This window comes from Mustela nivalis, assembly GCF_964662115.1.
Source record: "Mustela nivalis genome assembly, chromosome: 1".
In the NCBI taxonomy this organism is placed as follows: domain Eukaryota; kingdom Metazoa; phylum Chordata; class Mammalia; order Carnivora; family Mustelidae; genus Mustela; species Mustela nivalis.
The window spans coordinates 54,315,523-54,334,604 of record NC_139020.1 but is presented as its reverse complement, the minus strand read 5'-3'; the positions used below and the strand labels follow the sequence as shown (position 1 = coordinate 54,334,604).

Here is a 19,082-nt window from a genome sequence, read left to right as displayed (position 1 = left end):
AGGTTGGGTATTAAACTACATTTTATCCTGGCTGAAAACTGTAAGCTTGAAGTCTGCCAGGGATAAAGCCACTCAAGTCGGATTGTAAGAAGGGACACAGATGGCATGACCCTGAGGCTCAGGTAGCACTCTCCTTGAAGCAATGTCTGGATGCTGATCCCCAGCCATGTTCCCTATCCTGTCCTGGACCCGCAACCTCCATGGGCCTAAGTTTTTAATATGCAAGCACAGCAGACTCTCTCTCTCTCAATCTCTCTCTCTCTCTCTCCCTCCCCCCCCACCTTCTTTTATTCCAGTTTTACTGACTAAAATTGAGAAATAAAACTTTATATATTTAAAGTATGCAATATGAAGATTTGAAATATGTAGGTATGCCTGGATGGCTCAGTGGGCTAAGTGTCTGCCTTGGGCTTAGGTCATGATCCCAGGGTCCTGGGATTGAGCCCCGCATCAGGGTCTCTGCTCGGCTGGGAGCCTGCTTCCCTTCCTCTCTCTCTGCCTGCCTCTCTACTTGTGATCGCTATCTGTCAAATAAATTAATTTAAAAATCTTAAAAAAAAAACCTAGCTAATAAAGTTTCTCAGTGCTAATATTTGAGAGATTCAAGGCATCGAATCTACAATGCTTTAATTGAGCATTCGTTAAATAACAAAGTGTTTAAAATTGTAACACAGTATTAGATTTTCCAAGATAGTAACAAGATTTGTGAGTTCAAAGGAAAGACTTATAAAACTAGGGAACACAATTTATACATTTTATGAACTAAATACTAACACAAACATAAGAAACTATAAATATTTTTATGCAAAAAACACCTTTTGAGACTAAAAACTCAGTTACCATTATTAAACTCTGCAGAGCGATAAAACTGTAATGAAGATCTGTCATAGCAGCTACTATCTATTAGGCACCAGCTGCATGTCAGTTCTGTGATATACGCGGAGTCTGTTCATTTATTTGTTTTTGAAGATGAGAGATAATATAAATAAGGTACCTCGCTCCTTAAGAGCGTGTTGAACTGAGCGGGAAATGTTTTTAAATGTAAAAATATTACCTTACATACTTGTTGGAATTCCATTGATCACAAGTGACAGAAAACTGAAGTCAAAGTGTTTTTAATAGTAATAAAAATAATAATACCAACAAGAAGAAGAAGAAAGGGATTCAGTGGTTCAAGTCATTTAAGGAATCCAAAGATGAAAGAAGTACACCACTCAGGTCTCCCTTCCAAAAAGAATAAGCTGCCTACCTATGAGGCGTGCAGGCAACTGATAGCCACGGGCGTGCAGGGTCCCGCACGGTCTTGAGCTGAGACCATACTCTTTCTGGACAGCCCCGGGAATAAGCACAGCAGGGGAGTCAGGGCCTGGGCATTTCTGTCCAATGTGGGAAGCTCCCACAAGCAATCTTTATTCCAAAGCTCCCTGTTGTACTTACCAAGACTTGGTAAAATCTGCACCCTGGCATAGTTCATCTGCTCAATCCCAGCCCTCTCACCCCTGCTTTCATAGGCGGCAGACCTAAATCAAAGGGCTAAAGGCTTTCACGGCCCAATATAATTCCTCCCCTTTTACCTTCCCCCAGGATTACCCCCAATAAGTCTTAGGTGCTGGTAATCATCCCGTCTGCTTCCTAGAGGACCTAAATGGTCCACAATTTAATGATATCATGGCGCTGCTTTCTTTCTGTCTCTCTGCCCTGCCTCCCTCACTGGCAGATCAGCCCCAAGGCTGCCACTGTTCGCGAGAGCACCGTGGTCACAAGCATCACCTGCCTCTAACTGCTTCCTCGTTCACGAACAGTGGAAGAAGGGAGCATCTTTCTTTGTAATGTTCAGGAAAGAGAGGATCATTTTCTTCTCCAGATGCCCCCCAATTAACATATCCTTTCCGTCCCTTTGAAGCCCTTTTAATGGTAATCTTATACCCACACCATGACTAGAGCCCATCCCTAGAGCTGCTTTGAGATCAATTCCAGCCAATCTGCAAGGCTGGAGAGCCCTGGGTCCCATCGGAAAGGGGACACAGAGAAAAACATGCCAGAGAGGCAACCACAATATTTTCCTGTGATGCTTATTTTAATGTTGTTTCTCCTAGGAAGAAGAAATAATTCATATTACCCAAACCAGTAAACTTTGGAAATTTACTCTTACCTAGTCCACCGGTTCATGCAACTGACTTAACGTGAGAACAAAACGGAGGTTGGCTGCACAAAATACTTCCACAACCACCACTTATGCGGGGTCCTTATCTTTTTTTTTTAATTAAATTTATTTATTTTAAGCATAACAGTATTCATTATTTTTTTCACCACACCCAGTGCTCCATGCAATCCGTGCCCTCTATAATACCCACCACCTGGTACCCCCAACCTCCCACATCCCCGCCACTTCAAACCCCTCAGATTGTTTTTCAGAGTCCATAGTCTCTCATGATTCACCTCCCCTTCCAAATTCCCCCAACTCCCTTCTCCTCTATAACTCCCCATGTCCTCCATGCTATTTGTTATGCCCCACAAATAAGTGAAACCATATGATAATTGACTCTCTCTGCTTGACTTATTTCACTCAGCATAATCTCTTCCAGTCCCATCCATGTTGCTACAAAAGTTGGGTATTTATCCTTTCTGATGGAGGCATAATACTCCATAGTGTATATGGACCACATCTTCCTTATCCATTAGTCCGTTGAAGGGCATCTTGGTTCTTTCCACAGTTTGGCGACCGTGGCCATTGCTGCTATAAACATTGGGGTTCAGATGGCCCTTCTTTTCACTACATTTGTATCTTTGGGGTAAATACCCAGGAGTGCAATTGCAGGGTCATAGGGAAGTTCTATTTTTAATTTCTTGAGGAATCTCCACACTGTTTTCCAAAGAGGCTGCACCAACCTGCATTCCCACCAACAGTGTAAGAGGGTTCCCCTTTCTCCACCTCCCCTCCAACACATGTTGTTTCCTGTCTTGTTAATTTTGGCCATTCTAACTGGTGTAAGGTGATATCTCAATGTGGTTTTAATTTGAATCTCCCTGAGGGCTAGTGATGATGAACATTTTTTCATGTGTCTGATAGCCATTTGTATGTCTTCATTGGAGAAGTCTCTGTTCATATCTTCTGCCCATTTTTTTATATGATTGCCTGTTTTGTGTGTGTTTAGATTGAGGAGTTCATTATAGATCCTGAATATCAACCTTTTGTCTGTACTGTCATTTGCAAATATCTTCTTCCATTCCGTGGGTTGTCTCTTTGTTTTTTTGACTGTTTCCTTTGCTGTGCAGAAGCTTTTGATTTTGATGAAGTCCCAAAAGTTCATTTTTGCTTTTGTTTCCTTTGCCTTTGGAGACATATCTTGAAAGAAGTTGCTGTGGCTGATATCGAAGAGATTACTGCCTATGTTCTCCTCTAGGATTCTGATGGGTTCCTGTCTCACGTTGAGGTCTTTTATCCATTTTGAGTTTATCTTTGTGTATGGTGTAAGAGAATGGTTGAGTTTCATTCTTCTACATATAGCTGTCCAGTTTTCCCAGCACCATTTATTGAAGAGACTGTCACAGTTATTAGGGAAGCGACCTTTTGCACTATTAACAAACTCTATTTTTTTTTCACTGATTTTGAGCCCCATTTCTGTTTTCCTCTGGAGTAAATAATATGCCCCCATTTAATTTATTCCTCAAAAATACTTTACGCGTTTCAGTTATTTGCAGCTGTTTTATAAAAACAGTTACATACCAGTTAGGTTCTTAGTTCCAGATTAAAAGGAAAGGATCCTTGAATACTACCTAATATCCCACCTAATATCCCATCACATGAGGACACTGCTGAGACCACTGACTGACAGTGGTCAGAGATACTGGAGCATAAATGTCATACCACACAGTAATAAAAAAGGGAATGGATTCTGTAGGGTTCTTTCTTCTTCGTGTCCTTGGGTCCCCACCCAAAGGGGGGCCAGTGTATCTGATTAGCAGAGCTCTGGCTGCACGGAAGTGGTAGGTAAAGAGCTCCTGTCAATTTCAGCTTCTAGAACGGGAGGTAGGCTCTGCCTCACAAGGTAGGAGATTCCAGATACAGAATTCTTTGTGCTTGTTTGTGTCTCATGTATGATCCTCAGAAGGATTTTATGAGAGTTTTCCTTAGTATCTACCTTCTATGAGAACAGAATACACTAGTGCTCAAATGTCTCAGGCAAGCCAAGTGTCAGTCACAACTGTCAGCAATCTTGCTCAGTTTGGACGTCTTTGGGGAAGCTGGATGCCATATTAATGATAACATCTGTATTTCCTTTTTGTACATTGGTAAGACAAAAACATATTGCCTTTATTAATGCTGAACCCATAGACTTTGACAGGGCACTTCCCATCATTTCTATAAACATTCATCTCAGAAAGATTAAATTCAACTCAGCAAATGTTTATTCAGCCCATAATAAATGTAAGCTCTTGTGCTAGGCACTGGGGAAGACAAATTTGTCTTAAATTGTCACTGTGGTGACTACTTAGTTGTTATTTTAATACCATCGTCATAGAAGAATTGGATATTAACTATTCATGATCTACTTTGATATTTCACTGTCAATTTCCCATTATTTCCAATTCTACAGAAGCGCTCCAGAATCTCCACAATACATTTTAAGAGGTTAATCTTCACTACAGTTTCTCTCTGATTCATATTATGAATATCATTTTGGAATCCAAACAATACATATGTATTTGAGTATAAGATGCAACTATTAAAGATGCTAATTGTTTATATACCCAATTTATTATGTTATTATGTTGACACGAGAACATTAGAAATTCACAAATGTAAGTGTGTGTTGTGGGGATATACTGTTTATGCTTGCCTTCGCGCTAACGTGATATTGAGTAGGCGTGAACAGCGGAGGGGCCTTATGAGAAAACATCGATCAGAACTCTAGTCGATGCCGGAGCCCGCTACCATCCTGTACTATTTGAACTGGATAAAAAAGTAAAGATCATGACTCATCTTTAAATTGGGTTTTGAATTGACTCTCATTGTCATTTTCATGTATTTGTCACCGCGTGATTCATTCCCATTTCCCCCAAATCAATTCTAAGAATACTTCTCATGTCACGCCCTCCCATCCTTTCATTGTTCTACCTGAAATCAAGTCTTTGTCGCACTTCATCACAGGGGTGATGAGGTCACCCTTTCTACTTTAATTTCCAGATGGTTAGCTGTTAGCTGGAAATAAGTTAGTAGTCACTACAGAAGTAGTAGTTAAGACCTTGGTCTCTGCAGTCAAACAAACCTGGGTTTCTTCCTACTGAGCATGTAATTTTAAGCAATTCTGTAACCTCCGTAAGCCTTAGCGTTCATGTCTATGGAGGAGCTAACAATAACACTTTCCATGAACGACAGCCGGTGAGGATGACGTGATATTTAAGACGCATGGCATACCACCTAGGAATCCCAATCCTAGATATTTACTCAAGAGTAATAAAGACATATGCTATCCCAAAAACCTATACACAAATGGGTTTTTTTAAGCAGGTTTATTCATGAATATGATTGCCCAAACTGGAAAACACACTAATGTCTATCACCTGATGAACGGCTAAACAAAATAGGGTATATCTCTACTGCAGAATGCTATTCAGCAAAGAAAGGAGATGGATGGTAGAAACGACGCGAGTGATACTCAAAAGTATCATGCTAAGTGGGCTCCTGGGTGGCCCAGTCATTAAGCGTCTGCCTTTGGCTCAGGTCATGATCCCAGGGTCCTGGGATCGAGCCCTGCATCAGGCTCCCTGCTCAGCACGAAGCCTGCTTCTCCCTCTCCCGCTCCCCCTGTTTGAGTTCCCTCTCTTACTGTGTCTCTCTCCATCAAAAGTATTATGCTAAGTGAAAGAAGACAAGATAAAAAATTATAGACTGAAACTACTGCACAAATGTGCTATTCCTGGAATGGCAAAACTGTAAGGACCACAAACACTTCAATGGTTGCCATTGTCTAGAGGTGGGGATAGGAGTCTGAACAAAAAGGGCATAAGTGAGCTTCTTGAAGTGATAAAAATGTTCTGTATTTTGATTGATTGGGTGGTGGTGGCACAATTGTATACATTTGTCAGAATTCAAAGAACTGTATACTTAAAAGGGTGAATTTTACTCTATGTAACTTATACCTCAATAACCTGATTTTTTAAATCACTAACGATACCACTAAACATTGATTAAACTATTTTTTATACTTCTTCAACAATGGGCCTGGCACTAAGTAAACCCTTAAGTTATTGTTGTCGTTACTACAATTATTAGTACTGTGGTCATTATTAGTGACAATGGTAGGGGAAAACTAATAAAATGAGGGACAGTTTGATTTATTGTAGAAAAGAGATTAGGATTTGGTGTAGTTAAGAGTCCAGAATCTGTGCTGTTTCTATTGTGCCAATATTTTATGTCACTAAAGCAGAAGGTCTTAGGTGCCATGTTGCCCAACATCAGTGACCATCACAAACAGCAGTCTTTTTGGTCAGATATGAGCTGGACACTTCGAGTGTTCTGTCTAATGCCAACTCTGAGTGAGGCCAGAGAGAAAAGTCTTTGGGGAGTCACCGGGTCCCTTTCTGCCTGTCAGGTCCTCCCATCTAGGGACTAATTCTTTCTCAGTTCACTCAGAGTTGACAAAGTTATAGGAGACTGATTTACATTAACTAATCTCGTAAAGCATTGGTGTATAAAGGCGACATCTCTCACCAACAGAGAATCATTATTGCCCCTTGTCTGGTCATCAGAGTTTCTCCCTACGGGGGGATCTGGAGGGAAGCCTGATACAAATCAGCTTCCTGTGTGGGCAGCGGGGTCCGCACAAGGTGAGCAGTTAGTCCTACAGGACATAGAATCCAGGGCATTTGTAAAAGCCTCATCAACCATTTCCGTTGCCATAATTCACCAGACCCAATGTCTTTGATTTTTTGAATAGTCCAGGGGGTAGGGGGGACAAGAAAAACCTTGTTGGCAGCTCTCCTTTCCACAGATTCCACGATCCCTGCTTTTCAGTCTTCCTTCAGCTCTGGTGCATTACCCCCCATGGAAACGAGCTTTCTTGATTACCATCACACCTATTTCTTCCCCCTGAGATTTTTGCCTTCACTGACTTTGGTGTTCCCAGGTCACCTCGGCTTCAGAGAGGTAGTACCTAATGTTACATGTAGCTGATCTCACCCTTTCTTGAATTGCTTTGACTAGTTTCACAATCAAAGAATGTTTGGGTTATCTATTGCCCCATAACAAAACACCCAAAAGCTTAGTGGTGTAAAATAACAGCATCTTGTTATTAGTTTGCCTGGTTTGGGAGGTTGGCTGGGCTCAGTCAGGTGGTTTTCACACAGGATGTCTCCTGCAGTTGTAGAAACATGATGGTTGGTGCTGGAATATTCTGAATGCTCGCTCCTCACATGTCAGACTGGAGAAACTCAGACAGCTGGAGTCTGGAACTTCTAGAGGCCCCTAGATTGTTTCTATATCTCTCTGTGTCTCTCCACATGTGTCTTCTCATGTGGAAGACTGGGAAGCTGGACATTTCATGACATGGTTCAGGGCTCTGGAGGCTCCTGTCCTAGGTGAGAGAGAGAGAGCCAGGAAGAAGCCGGAGACTGCCATTTATAGCCCTGACTCAGAGGTCGCGCAGGGTCACTTCCACTCCACCCCATTTGTCAAGACAATCACAAAGACAACCCCCCTTCCAAGTTCAAGGGGAGAGGACACAGACTCCCGACTCTTGGTGAGGAGTGTAGCAAGATTCTGGAGGTGCATGTGGGATTTGAAAATACGATCACAGAGAGTTTTAGAAGATGCGATCTATCAGAAAAGATAACTTTTATTTCTAGCTATCAGAGAACTGAGGATATTGTATTAGATCAACCAAATGCCTACCTTCAGAAGCACTGAATGCCAGACATAGGACCCCCATTCTGCAGCTTCTCTCCACAGCCTTGTGAGGTGGGCACTGCAAGGTATAGAGGACACCAAGACATTACAAAAATTGATAAATTTCTCCCAAAATATAATACAGAAATATTTGGGGATCTTCCACTCTAACCTAAATTGTTGAAAGAAATCGGTGATTAAAAGAGAAGAGTACACTACAAATATTTCTTTTAAACAACCACTAGAGTCAGAGGGATGTCTCACATATGTGCCAGAAAGGGAATACACCTGTTTCTGCATCCTTAGGGCCTTCTTAGCAAATGTCGCTGGGAACTGGTTAAAGGACAGGCCACAGAAGTTATATCATAACTGGATAGACAGTAAGAGATTTATCTCCCAGGATTATGTGGTTACATGTCGGCGGTGGGCGTGGGTGCATGACCCAAAGCCTTGGAGACATTCCAGAGCTTATACATTCAGAGATGACTGCCTTATCTCTTTCCCCTGTTGACATTTGTTTATATTTCAATGGCTAGCAATTCAGGATCTTCTCCTTCTCTTCCCAAGGGAACTTTGCTTTCATTAGAGAGATTAACTTCATTTCTGGCCCATAGGAGGGAATATATTCTATAAGCTCCCAGATTCATATTTGGGGGGGATTGGAGGTTCCTCACCACAATATGATGGTTCCTCATTGTCATATGTGTAGAATGATGGTCTGCTCTCATCATATCCCTCCAAGGGGGAAAACTGACAGAGGGGAATCAATGAATAAGGAGTAATGATCTATCCCAGCCCAGGAAATCTCATGTCTGCATGAATATAGAAATTAAAAACCTATCAATGTAAAAAAAAAAAAAAGTAAAAAATAATTAAATATATCAATTTAGGTACATTATTTCTGAATTTTCTTTGTTAATATATTAGTTATACATATATATATATATATATATATATATATATATATATATATATATTTAGTGTTGCGCTCATTTTGACCACAGAAAGAGTTAGAATTCACTGGGCTTTTTAAATGATCTGTAGGGAAGGGGCGCCTGGGTGGCTCATTGGGTTAAGCCGCTGCCTTCGGCTCAGGTCATGATCCCAGGGTCCTGGGATCGAACCCCGCATCGGGCTCTCTGCTCGGCCGGGAGCCTGCTTCCTTCTCTTTCTCTCTGCCTGCTTGTGAACTCTCTCTGTCAAATAAATGAATAAAATCTTTTAAAAAAAAAAAAAAGTGATCTGTAGGGAAGGAAATATTCTCCTCTACCTTCTTTGGGCCTAAAGATTACATTGATATAAGACAGAGTAGCAGGAGAAAAATTTTATTGAATTTTTAAATGTCCATGGGGCCTTCATGAGGGGCTGACGTTTCAAAGAAGTGACCAGAGCAGGAAGCTTTTATACCCTTTAGAAAAAGAAACAACAAAATAAGTAAAAACAAAGAATAGGCAAGGCAAAGGTGTTTGGATCAGAAGCAGTAATTGGTACAGAAGTAACTAAAAAGATAAGAATTAGTTTTATAGGTTTATTTGTACAGATGATTGGCCCCCAATTTCCTGTCTCTTGATAGGAATGTCGTCCTTCTTCCTTGTACAGGGAGAACACCTTCCATATGGGAGGTTTATTTCAGTGTAGCATGTCCTGAACCCCATCGTTCTGGAAGTCTTAATCCATGGGTCTATGACTACAGGTGCCTAAGTCTTCTCAACTGGTCCTCCCATGAGGTGGAAAAGCCTTAAGTCCCAGAGAAAACAGGGGCAGACACAATAGGGATCCTAGGCAGCTCTTCTGTGTCAATATAGCATAAGATTAAAAGTTTGATAGAGGCAGGAATTTATTTTGTATTTGTCTATTCCACAATGCCTCTTTTAATAAGTATGTGTCGAAGTGAATGCTATTAATCCACAAAGATCCAATTTAAAGACAGTGAAATTTTCTAGCCTGTTTAATTCAGTTGGCACATTACCATTGATAAGAGCTATCTTTCCTAGAGACCATAGCTCAGAAATGGAGGATTTAACAGTATTGATGTCAATGGCCAAGAGCCTATCGCTTGCTCCCCAACCCCCGGCTCCCATCCCCCCACATGCTCTAAGTGTAGACTTACAGCATGGCAGAAATCCCAAAGGTTTAAAATTTTTGCACATGGCCGCTACATTTTCTCTAATCATTAAAACAAAGCCACTGAGATTGTGCCAATCCCACTTTTCCCAGGTTTTCACACACAGTGTGGACAGGCACTGCAGACGTGCGGTGGCTTGAGTTCAGGCTGAACCGGGTTTGCATCATCAAGATAACGCATGAGGGCCACTTCGTTCAGTCCTGACACAGGGCCTCCTCCTGACACACACCCCAGACGAGAGACTGTCGGATCAACTGACACTTGGCTACACTGGGAAGGCCGATGCTCTGCAAATTCTAAGCTAAAATGGAAGCTGCCCTCCAGCAAACAAGCAATTCTCAGAACGGCACTGATTCCCCAATCAATTACGGCGCCTCTTATGGGCACTTAGTTTTTTTCCCACTTAACTCAATTCCCACCTGCAGAGCTCCGCCTGGGGACGCTGCTGGGATGAGCTCCTGTAACATGCCCGCCAAGGTGCCAGCCGGACTCGGAGCAGAGTCCTCTGGCCATGGCCGAGGGGCAGGTGGTGCTGGTGGGAGAGCCAATGGGAACTGCACCATAACTGATCTCTAGTGTTTACCTTTACCATCACCTTTGATTAGGATATGTGCACAGCAAGAAGAGAGTCTGAAAGTCATCCCCCAAAGGAAGATATATATTATTCACGCGTGTCTGAGAAGTTAAATATACTCGCAGAATTATTCACAACCCCATGTTCCAGCCAAGCTAGTTGTTCCCAGGATGGTAATCAGCAGTTATAATCTAAAGACGGCAAAGGAAACATCCACATTATAGCCCAATTTCAATGACCTCGGGATTTTCTCAAAGGTAGCATTTATCTGCATTCCCATTTAGCCCTCGCCTAAGTCACTCATTAACAAATACAAGAAGAAAATTAAAAAGGAAGGAACAGAAGCCTTTTTATTTTTTCAGAGCAGCTGGAGACACTGTGCGCCCCTTAGGAGCCAAGCTTAGTGAGGAAGCATTCCTAACTCCTTTTCTCTCTTATGAATCTATTCAAAACTCATTTGTTGAACTCCCCTCTCTGTTGCTGCTGGAAATGGAAATTGGTACAACCACTTTGGAAAACTGTTTGATGTGTTCTATGAAAGGTCAAAAAATGGGCAAAACCTATGATCCATCCATTTTTTTCTTATGTTAAAAAACAAAATTCAACCACGTAGATCTGAAGATCTAATTAGCTTTAAATAATTCATGAGTGGGGCAGCTTCCCACCCAGCAAGTACCAGGAACTTTGCTGAGCTGCAGAAAAGGAAGTTTTTGATGGCAAAGAGAGGGCTCTTAGAAAAGGGAGAGATTTGTTAGCAAGGATTGTATTGTTTTTTTGGTTCTTTGGTTTTTTGGCCTTTGTTTTGTTTTGTTTTGTTTTGTTTTGTTTTACAAGGAATGCACTGTTTTTGGTGAGGACACCTTCCCAGGGAGGGAAGGGGTGTCTCAGGGATTACCCCAGGAAATTTTAGTGTAGCTGGGCAGAGGGTACCTTCCCAAGGAGTTTGAAAATGCAGTTAAGTTAGGTACCAAATCTCGGTGACGTGGGGCCTTAACATAAATGTCTCCATTTGTGGCTTATAGTTTTCTTTTTAACTCTTAGAAATACAAGTACATATGAAACAAAACTCATATGTAAGAATGTTCGTATCAATTGTACTCATAATAGCCCCGAATTGGAGATCAACATTCCCAACAATGGTGGATTGGATAAATAATGATTTATTTACACAATGGAATACTATCAAGACAGGAGAACAAACCAACAACAGGCATACACATGAAAATACTTGAATGGATCTACCAAACATAACGTTTTATGAAAGAAGCAATGCAAACGAATACAAATGGCACTGCTGCATAAAGTTTAAAAATAGGCGAAACTAATGTGTGGTGTGAGAAGTCAGCCTAGCTGTGAGCTTTGGAGGAAGGGCAGCAACGGAGGAGCGCAGAAGGAGCTCAGCTGGGGTCCTGAAAAGCTTCTGTTCTTTGATCTGGGTGCTGGTTCTTGGATAGGTTCTGTTCACTCTCAGAAAATTAGCTGAGGGCTCTAAGTGAGATTCATGTCATTTTCTGCATTGTGTAATGCTTCATGAAAACGTTTACATTTTTAAAAAAATGTGTTGTGGGACATCTGGTGACTCAGTTGTTTAAGCCTCTGCCATCAGCTCCGGTGGTTATCCCAGGGTCCTGGGATGCCACATCAGGCTCCCTGCTCAGCAGGGAGTACACTTCTCCCTCTCCCTCTACCCTGTCCCCCTGATTATTCTCCCTCTCTCTCTCAATTAAATAAATAAAATCTCTTTTTTTAATTGTGTTGTGCTATGTTGTGTGTCAGATGCTGAGTAGCAGAAAAGAATACTATTCTAAGACAATTTTCACCTTCCAGAAGCTCGCGAGCTCGAGGGAGGAGACAGACATTCAAGGAGATGATGCTCAGTGACAGCTAGCATGGGAGTCCTCAGGGCAGGGGCCTCAAAGTGGACAACAGTAGTGGAAAAGAAATCAGGAGAGCTTCCTAAAGAAGGTGAATGTCACCTGATGCCAAAAGATTACTCAGAATCAGCCCATCATTAAAGAAGGCAAGGAGGCTTCACAGAGGAAAGGGAAGCAGGCACAGGCCCCAGGATGCCAGTGAAAAGCAAGCATACAAAAGAGCCTCTCTGGTTTCTTTTCTTTTCTTTTTTTTCCCGATGCGGGGCTCGATCTCAGGACCCTGGGATCGCGACCTGAGCCGAAGGCAGAGGCTTTAACCCACTGAGCCACCCACTCGCCCTGAGCCTATCTGGTTTCTTAAAAGAGGGGTAAAAAGTCCTACAAGTTCTCTGACTCACTGCAGCTTATAATGGAAGAAAATCCACCGGTTTCTGCCTGAGAAATGAGACCACATACATTAACACTACCGGTTTGTTCCATGAAATTCCTTTGCCCAGGAAGGTAAGACAGTCACTGGTCAGAAAATACAGTCTCCCTATCATCTTGAGCACCTGGTTATAGTCAGTCTGTCTGGAAAGGTACAAAGAAGTGAGAGGCATCAGCAAGATGTTTGACTTGCAGTAGACACAAGAAAGGAGGACTGGAAACTTCCTGCTGTCAGAGGTCTAAAGGAGTGTTGATCTCTCAAAGGTTTAGTCAGTTTGCAAGGTTGACACTGTGAGCCTACAATAGAGGAAAAACCATTCTCCTCTATCCTGCTACCCTGAAACCACCTGTAATAAGAGATAAATTAACAAGAGAAAAACAAATGTATTAATACATATACCTCCTGTATACATGGGAGATGCCAGGGAAAAGTGAGCAACTCTCCAAGATGGCTGATGCCACCGCCTTGAATAACATCTTTATTTAAAAGGCCAAAAGAAAGATGTTGTGGGAAGGGAAGGCCAGTTACGGGAAGTTACCAGGCAAAACACATAAACAAGGGTAAGATCATTGCGCAGATTTAAGGCCGTGCCTTCTCCGCTGATGAGAGTTTCTGGTGACTAGGTCATGTACCCCTTCCTGGTACAGAAGGAGACACCCTTACAAATGGAGGTTTCCTTTTCTTCTTTTTTTTTTAATTTTTAAAAGATTTTATTTATTTATTTGAGAGAGAGAGAGAGCATGAGAGGAGAGAGGTTAGCAGGAGAAGGAGACGCCCTGCCGAGCAGGGAGCCAGATGTGGGACTCGATCCTGCGACTCCAGCATCATGACCTGAGCTGAAGGCAGTCACTCAACCAACTGAGCCACCCAGGTGCTCTGGAGATTTCCTTTAAGTAGAAATTTTCCTTACAGTAGTGTGACTTCTACTCTATTTTCAAAGCTTCTCTGTGCCTATTTCTTAGAATAATCCTTATACCAAAGAGGCATATTTTGGATGGCATATTTTTCTCCCTTTCAAGCCTCTAAGGGATATAACACCATATCTAAAAGTTCTTCCCCTTTCCTTATTGTTAAAGTAACCAGTGAGACTCAAAATGGATGCACTCATGCTAAGCCCCATAGCAGCAAACCAAAACTTGACTGAGTTCTTATTAGGCTCTCCCAGAAAAGGAAGGCCTATGTCAACCAATCAGCACTTGCCTGCTCGGCATAAGTTACCTGACCCGGTTCCAAGATTTCCCTTGGCTCCGTGGAGGAAAAGTAATCTTGCTTTAACTAAACATCAAATGCCCAGTATAACTTCCTTGTTCCTACTCACTTTGATTACAGACATCTCTTGCCCTCTGCAGCTTTGTAGAGCTTCTCTCTATCCTCTAGATTGGATGTTACCTGATTCATGAATGACTGGATGAAAGCCTCCTAGATCGGTAAGTTGGCTGCGGGAAATTTTCTTTTAACATGACTAAGAAATTGCCTTTCTTCTGATCGCTAACTGATCCCCCATGTTTACCCAGAAATAGGCACCTAAGGACTTGAGGTTTGCAGGATTTCTTTAAAGTCAACCAGCTTAAGCCTTTCTAAAAAGAAAAGGCATTCTTCATTAGGAACATCTTGGGCCCTTGCAGCAAATTGCTGTCTCTTTGCTGTTTGATTTATACTTGAATTAACCAACCTTTTGCATGGGTGACCCTGGCTTGTTCTCTAGAGCCAGCGCTTGCTGATTCTGTTTCAGAAGACTGTTGGATGAGCAGCTCGTTGTGAGGGACCCAGAACCTCCTACCCACTGTGCTTGTTAAAAGACTTTAACTCAAAGCCTGGAAATTGAGGTTTTAACGTTCTTCACTCAAGAAAAAGGAAGTATTTTAAAATAATTTATAACAAAGTGCTCTGTTAAAATACATACAGGCTCTGTACTTCAACGTAATCAGGTTTCTTTCTTGCAAGCTGCAGAGTCATGCCCCTCAACTCCTTCTTTCAGTGACTTAACTCAAGAAACTAGCATATTTGACAAAATCCTTTAATTCTTTGCACGTGTCTCCTCCCACCATAAGCCTTGAGGCACTGAGGCAAATTAAGTCCCAGGATCGATGGCTTGGGTATCCCATAGTTCTCCAAAGTAGTTGTGCCATATGTTCCTGGGTCAGAGCCAAATATTAAAAGGAACTAACACCCAGAAGGAGACAAGAGTTGCAGAATCCTTTCTCTAGAAGAGAGGTCATAAATTGGAATCCTGGGATATGGCAGAGGGAGGGGTGACAGATCGAAAAAACAAATCTGGGTCAGGTGCTAAAATCCAGCCCACTAGGACCTAAGATGGAGCAAGCTCAGAAGAAACTCAGAAGTGAAAAGTTATGGTGCTCAAGAACAAAAGCATACCAGTGCCACAAGCAGGAGACGCTGAGAGACCTACTGAGTCCGGAAAAATTCACCGGAAGTACTCTGCCACGGTTGTCTTCCCCCTGGGCCCGTACCTTGAGTGGTGCTGAGAGACGTCTCACATTCATCACGACATGGTCGTTGAGGGCAGAAGAACATGCAGGGTCTGGTCATTGGGATTCCCTGCCCGGACCTTTTCCCGATCAGTGAGGTGTTTGGTGCCCTAGGGGCCCACCAGCTGCACAAATATTTGATTAGAAAAACTGGTTAGGGGGCACCTGGGTAGCTCAGTTGGTTAAGCAACTGCCTTCGGCTCAGGTCATGGTCCCGGAGTCCTGGGATCAAGTCCCACATTGGGCTCCCAGATCCATGGGGAGTCTGCTTCACCCTCTGACCTCCCCTCTCATGCTCTCTCTCACTTTGTCTCTCTCTCTCAAAATAAATAAATAAAAATCTTAAAAAAAAGAAAAGAAAAACTGGTTAGATGCTCGTTTCAGCAACATTATAGACTGAATAAAATGAATCCTCCATCTACTAAACACCTTCAAACACTAGATAAAATAAATAAATATCCTTATAAATTTTTTTATCTGAGAATACTAAAAGTAAAGGAAATTCCCTATGGCCACAAACAAGGAGAAACAACTGGAAACCAGGGTAGTACGTACATGAGTTGATGCTGTGGCCATTGTGGAGAGGAACCGACACCTGTTTGCATTACCTAAGGGCTTGGGTACGAAGGGGAGGAAAAGTGATTTTCCCTCTACACTTCTGAGTTCTTAGCTGAGATCCCCACAATAAAAGACAAATTAACAAGGGAAAAAAACCCACAGAAGTTAATAAAAATGTACTCATGAAGACACCCAGGGGAAAATGGGTAAGTCAAAGAAGTGACTTTGATTTCAGGATTAACACCTTGGTAGAAAAAAGTGAAGGGGCATACGTTCAGGGAGAACAAACGATCTTGAGGAAAGATGGATGGGCCCTTACAGGAAGAGATGAGAAGGAGGATAGTTTGTGACAAAGTTCTTCTGGATATGACATCCACCTTTACTCTCCTCTTCGTGATGAGTCCGTCCTCTCCGTCTGAGTGCACTCCCGCGGAAGAAATCTGGGACTACTGGGCTCTTTTCAGAAGATCTGTCTTTAGGCAGATAAGGAGAGTTCAGAGAAAGCCTCTCCTTGCATTTAGCGTTTTTCCAAAGCCTGCAGGAGAAAGGGAGGGAGTGCAGGAGAGAAGAAGGCAGGCAGGCAGGCAGGCAGGGAGGGAGGGAGAAAGAGAGGAAGGAATGGGATTCTATTCTGAGTCACACGTTCCAATGCTGTATATCTCCTGTCCAGAACAGAATATCGTACGAGGTTATCGTGTTCACCTGGTGCTTATTTACCAAATTTGTAGCAACTTAACTAGAAAGTGGTAAGAAAAAGGCCCTGGCATACTGACCTTGTTAACTTGATCTTGGTGATGGCAGAGACCCAACTCAGAGCACATGGCATCTAGTAGTAGTATGGATGTTTACACACATTGTAACAGTTAGGCAGAAAAATGCCTGGGTTGCTATTGTGGTAGTAGTCACTCCATGTGAATGAACCTAACATGCACAAGGCTCAATAATAGGTTCAATTTCCCTATAAAAAATTACACCTGTGGGGCACCTGGGTGGCTCAGTGGGTTAAAGCCTCCGCCATCGGCTCAGGTCATGATCCCAGGGTGCTAGGATCGAGCCCCACATCGGGCTTTCTGCTCCGCAGGGAGCCTGCTTCCTCTTCTCTCTCTCTCTGCCTGCCTCTCTGCCTACTTGTGATCTCTGTCTGTCAAATAAATAAATAAAATCTTTAAAAAAAAAATTACACCTGTAAGGCAAAATACACTCTAACAACTGTTTTAGCCATCTCGACACTAACATTTATATATGGGCACTTACAGATATACAAAAATAGAGCATTGTAATGGAATGAAACGCACCTCTTCCTGATAACGATATAAATCAGTAGAGTTAACTGGTGAAGGGGAATGGTTCGAGAGTCCCAGCACTTCTTCTTGCTAGGTGTGAAGGTGGGAATGTTGATTTACGTTAAGAATATGGGAAGAAAGAATAAAGTAGTTTTCATAAACGTTAATTATCCTGGGTAGAACTCTATTCTCTGGCAGGAAAAAAAAAAAAAAAAAAGACATAGTTCCTACTCACTTCTACTGAAAAAGAGATCAGTGCAATTGAACTAAAAAGTAGTTCTCAGCCCTAGTTGCAAGTTAAAATCCTCTGGGGAAATTTTTTTTAAATGTCAGGGTCCCCAGCAAATTCATTAAATCAAAACACGTGGGGGTAGAATCTGGCATTGAGAGTCGAGAACTACAGGACTTAAGTGAACAGAAAATTCAGAATTACCTAATTAAGTGATTTTCAAAATAATTATTTTTAAGTTGTTGGAGACTTTTCTTCAAAGCCAATTAAAGAAAACTAATTAAGTACATAAATTTCAGCTGTGCTTGCTCAATCACAATTGGAAAGACGGTGTTGGAGTCGGGAAGAGGGTGTCCCAACTCATGTCTGCTGATACATTCTATCCTTCTTCTGGTCCTCCAAGACCCTTAGTGGTTCTTACCTCCCTGGAGTGAAGTTTAAAAACTTCTCAGATGAAAGATTAAAATGTTTCCCATGACACATTGGGAAGATGCTGCTTTTTGGTACCTGGGGACAGAGTAATAGTCTTCTTAGATATCTATAAAGAAAAATACCACAATGAGTACAGGCCTATAAAAGATTATAAAATGTCTTTAAAAAGACATTGGTTTCAGTACAAAGTCAGTAGAATGGATGAGATGAATCCACATGATTCTATTTTCACATCGCAATTTCTACCCATCAGCTTGTCTTTTAGCCAACTTTTCCAGCAGAGGAACACTTGAGGCTACCACTGAAAAAGATTTAAAAAAAAAATATATAGTAGCTAAGCTGTTAATTATGTTGCTGCATAATGATTCATTTATGATAATTAATGTACTAATGCTTTGAACTTGTGCCCTCAAACAATTCTGTGAATGGCGCAATTTTAAAAAATTCAACAAATACAAATAACAGGCAGTAACTGTCCAACCAGTACCATTTTAGTGTTATTTCATGAATTAGAGTATTTCAGTTCCATTCACTTAAAAGGATTAGCTTCCAAGGTATGCTTGTATTCTTATCCTGTTTCGTATTAATTACTCTTGCAATACCAATAGCATCTGAGTTTGTACAGTGTCTCACAGGATCTTCCTTTGTACTGAAAGCAAGAGTGTGAAAAAGAGAGATAGGGAGTGCTCTGGTTCTTTGGCTTTTTTTGTTTTGTTTTGTTTTTGTTTTTTTAAGAGAGGGAGACTGGGGGGAGGGGCAGAGGGAGGAAGAGAGAGAATCTTAAGCAGGCTCTGCACCCAGTGTGAGCTCAAAGGGGGCTTGACCCCACAACCCTGAGATCATGACCTGAGCCAACATCCACAATCAACGCTTAACCAACTAAGGCAGGCAAGTGCCCCTGAAGTACTCCCCTTCAATTAAACTCAGTAACTATTTATGGAATGACCACCTGTGTGCTGGAATGTAACAGCTCCAATTTGTCAAGTACATATGGCGGACCAGATTCACGTATCTTACCTTTAATTTTCCTGATGGTGGTGCAGGGTAGGAATTATCATTTCTATTTTACAGATAAGGAAAGATTAAGAAGTACCCATAGCTACCCCACTAGTATTTAGCAGAGCTAGAATTTGAACCCAGGAGTGAGTTGCTAGAAAATTCTGCTTTTCCCTCATAGAATACATAATCAAGAGACTCCCAGCA

At 41.9% G+C, this 19,082-nt stretch overlaps 1 long non-coding RNA gene across 1 annotated transcript; it reads right to left on the bottom strand.

Moving 5' to 3' along the window:
- Nucleotides 1-7,265: 7,265 nt before the first annotated feature.
- On the bottom strand, nucleotides 7,266-15,659 carry LOC309847196. Its single transcript, XR_014302367.1, has 3 exons — nucleotides 15,360-15,659; nucleotides 7,895-7,967; nucleotides 7,266-7,577 (listed from the first exon to the last, which is right to left on the bottom strand). It is a non-coding gene; the product is annotated as an uncharacterized lncRNA (long non-coding RNA).
- Nucleotides 15,660-19,082: the final 3,423 nt, after the last annotated feature.